Consider the following 4486-nt stretch of genomic DNA (forward strand, 5'->3'; position numbering starts at 1 on the left):
TTCAAAGAAGAAGCTATATTTTAGGCACAATTTTAGGACATTCATAAACAAAACGAATCTGATTGGCATGGAATGCATTTTGATTTACAGGACTAATGAATGACTTATGCAAAGCAAAACTCCATATCTCTATCCGTGTTTATATTTCATTAGCATAGCTGAAATTCCCAAATACCAAAACTAAACATGAATAGAAGATCTTGGGACAAAGCAGAGAAACATTCCCACTTAAAATAAATTCAAAAAAAAATGTTTAACCAATGATAATGACACATATCTTAATTAACCTGTATTTTAACACCCAATTAATCAGACACTTTACAACAAGTTGTATAATCAGACACTTTTTGTACCACCAAACCAGGACCAACTAGGAAAGAAGGAACCTTGGAAAACTGGGCTAATAAATAAAGAAATAAAAAATAATGGTCTAATGGAATAAAAAGTTTGAGAATTTTTCCTTTTGTTTTTTCTTTTTTGTAAGAATGTGTAATACATATTAACATGACAGAACACAACCCTCAAAAGCTGCAAAGGCTGCAAAGTTAAAGCACATGGTGAAAAAACAAGCTCCAAGGACCAGGACCAAGCATTTCATAATATTTTTTATCTTCACTAAGTAAAAAAAAATGATTAGTGAACTTTTTTTTAACAATGTTGGTCTCCAGAGCCTCAAGGTTTTCATTATCTTCATGCCATCATAAAACATATAGTGCATGGCATCCATAAGTCCTTAAATTTTCCTGTTCCTTTTTTTTATAAAAACTATTTCAATAAGAAAGCAGAACAAAGCTTCAGATGCAGGCTAAGAACCAAGATAAATAACATCCCGAGAGATATGTTCTGTAAGTTGAGTAAAAATGTTTCAGATTGGAGAATAGTAAATTGAGTAATCTTCTTAATCTTTGTTGAAAAAAGACGGGGAAATGAGGGAGCCAAGAAGCCTAAATCGAAACAGGATTGGAAGCTATATTTTAGGCACAATTTTAGGACATTCATAAACAAAAATATTGAGCATAACAATACATTTTTGATATTTTCATTAACAAACAATCACTTTTTCAAAGAATAGTTGCAGGTGTGAAATTTGAAATTTTTTTGCATGAACTCTACAAATGTAACCAGTCCAGGGCAGAGAAAAAAGAACTAAAGTGAGTGTAATGGGATGAGACAAAAACACACTAAAACAAAAACTAAAGAGAAAAAATACTTGCCCAAAAAGGAGCAACTCAAACCATATTTTAAACAACTCAAATATTAAGAAAGAACATCTGGGAACAAGAAACTAAAACTACTATCCTTGTATCAAAAAGCTATTATACTGATATAGTCAGTTTCAGTATAACCTCCAACATATGGATAATACTGTATACGCTTTAGTACAATGCACTAGAGACTTGTCCCCAGATGACTATAAGAAATGTCTTGGAAGTGCCACAGAAGAGATTTTGGATGTTTATTATTACTCAATTGGAGTTAGACTTCTTAGTCAAAGCTGCTACTTAAGATATGAGTTGTATGCGTTTTATATGGGTGAATCTGATTCAATGGCTAATAATAAGAATGGAGAAGGTTCTTAATTATTCATCATGAAGATTCTTGTTTTTTTTTTCTTTTTCTTTTTTCTTTTACATACTAGCTTATGTGAAAAAGAAATAGAGAGATATTATCTAACTGATTGATTTGAATTGTAGATAATGGAAGAAATGAAAGATGGAAATTTGCATTGGTAGTTGTTGTTATATCATGTCTTGTGATAGTAGTTCTTGGTTCATATGCTTGCTATTATGCACTTAACAGAAGACACAAAAAGAGTAATAAAATTTTGTTCAAGATTATCCAAGAGTAACTTGCTTGTCTTTTTTATTTTTTATTTTTGTTCTCTACTTAATCGACAGCTTGATTCCTTATTCAGGGAATAATGAAAATCTCTGGAAAATTTCTCATAAGAACATCAATGGAGATGATTCAACAGATTAGGAGTTTCCATACATTGATTTGGCTTCCATAAAAATTTCTACTAACAACTCTTCTGATTCAAACAAGTTAGGAGAGGGTGGTTTTGGCCCTGTTTACAAGGTAATTAATAAAGTATTCCTTTATTATCTTTTTTCAATCTGAAAAAGAAGTCAACATATATAGGATTACACAAAAACAAAATGGTTATTTGCAGGGGGCACTAAGAGATGGAGAGGAAGTGACAGTGAAGAGGCTCTCAATATGTTCTGAGCAAGGTTCAGAAGAATTCACTAATGATGTTCTACTGATATTGAAACTTCAACATTACAATCTTGTCAAGCTTTTGGGTTTCTGTGTAGATGGAAAGGAAAAGATACTTGTGTATGAATACTTGCCAACCAACAACATAGACATCATTTTGTTTGGTAATAATATAAATATTTGTATACATTCTTTTCTCTGAAGTCCTCTGATTTCAGGACCTTGTATCATCATACTAAATTATAGATGTATAGTTATGTTTCCTACTCAAAACTGCATTTTTCTCGCACTTGTGATGGTTAGATTCAAGGAAATGTGCACAACTAGATTGGAGCACAAAGGTTAATATTGTAAATGAAATAGCAAGAGGAACTCTGTACCTTAACGAGGATTCTAGGCTTTGAATCATCCACAGAGACTTGAAAGCCAGTAACATACTACTTGATTTGAATATGAATCCCAAGATTTCAGACTTTGAAATGGCAAGGATTTTTGCAGGAACTGAAAGTCAAGCTAATACTGCCACAATAGTTGGGAATCAGTAAGTTATTGTGCTCTTAAACATAAAACAATATATTGTAAAAAAAAAACGGTAACAGAGTGAGAAAGTGTTGCACCTTTAATATATTTTGAGCCTCAATTTTGTTTTTTCCAGATTTAACAAGCTCCCAGAAGCAAGTATTATATTGATTGTTTATGTAGCCTGCAAAACCACAAGAACGAAATCTTAAAGACAAAATAAGCTTTCATTGTCAATAACTTGATCAAGTTATTAACTTCAAAGATATAACATAATTTTTTATTCTAATTTATTTATTAACTTCATAGAAAACTACTAATTCAAACTCATAATACAAATTATACTTCAACATATTATAATCTGATTTTTGTTCTTTCCCCACATAAACAATGTTATTTTTTTAGCAATATATTAATCATCAATATTCTAATTAATAATACTTAAAACTAATACATATATATAAAGTATGAACATTATATATAAAAATTTATATATTTAAACATAGTGCATCATAATTAAAGTTCAACATGTATACGTTAATAATCAATTATAGAGAGCCCAAAAATATGTAAAATAGTTACAAAGTATCAAACATTTATATGTGAATCTATCTAAGTTGAAAGGGTGACTCAGATGCTTAATTATTCTGGTAATGGTTTTTCCTGTTAGTATGTACATAGAAGTGAACTAAGGATGTCACAATTTTAGTACTAAATTTTATATAATATCTAATGTGTGATCATATTAATATTGTTGAGATCATGACAATGTAATTATTGTCCATATTGTTAGCATTCATTATAATATTATTTTTGGACCAGCAGCAAATACAAGCGTTATGATTTCCAAAATTTAGTCAACCTATGGCACCCCATGGCACCCCAACCTAAATCATTTACTATAAATAAGAATTCAGACGTACAATGGAACCATGAAACACACAAATTTCACTAAAAGGAGCAAGAAAATTTCTTGAGCTTGTGAAACAGAAGTACCAGAATAGAAGACAGACCCAGATATTTAAAGCTTCTTCACTGATGAAAAGACCACAAGCAGCCAAAAGTAAATCCACCTACAATGAGATTAAAGTGAGATTAACCCCATATTTCAAAAGCACAAAACTTAACCCAATTTTTCATTTGGGGATACATACCTTGGAGCATATTCTGGCAGAGCTATTCTGTAACCAAAAGCTTTAAAGGTGAAGCCAACAAGTGCTATGGCCATTTGAAAGTTGATGACTTCTTGTCCTGTGAGTTCAAAATGAAAGTTGTATCATCATTTTGAAGTTAAGTAGAATCAAAAGCTGATAGATTGTAAGAAAATCATCTAAGACTAGACATTTGAAGTTGAAATTCTTTACATGATACTAAAATAAGTTTTCTCCCATCATTTCAACTAATGAGAAGTAAGTCCAGTGGTCAGGTCCATGGTTAGCTTGTATGAAATTTGTTGAATATGTTACAGTGGCCAACATTGTAGGACTTAGCTAAGGACCCTTAAAGAAGTATAAAACTAATTTTATACTTAGATTAGAGTTAACTCAATAAAACTCTCTGAAGCTTTTATTGGAAAGTGAAATAAAGAAATGTTGTCTTCAATCATTTAGATTGAAAAGTGATTGTATAGAGTAGTGACTCAAATAGCTTCATGTGTGGATTCTTTTTTGTTAATGGCAAAATGACCATAAACAGATAAAAGTTATAAAATAGAATAGTATATACAATCACTAAGTTTTACGTTAGA

The 4486-nt window shown here is 30.7% G+C and overlaps 1 pseudogene; it reads left to right on the forward strand.

Moving 5' to 3' along the window:
* Positions 1-1355: 1355 nt before the first annotated feature.
* LOC133784993 (cysteine-rich receptor-like protein kinase 10) lies at positions 1356-2765 on the forward strand (annotated as a pseudogene).
* The last annotated feature ends 1721 nt before the right edge of the window (positions 2766-4486 follow it).

Source organism: Humulus lupulus, chromosome 6 (genome assembly GCF_963169125.1).
Source record: "Humulus lupulus chromosome 6, drHumLupu1.1, whole genome shotgun sequence".
Lineage (NCBI taxonomy): Eukaryota > Viridiplantae > Streptophyta > Magnoliopsida > Rosales > Cannabaceae > Humulus > Humulus lupulus.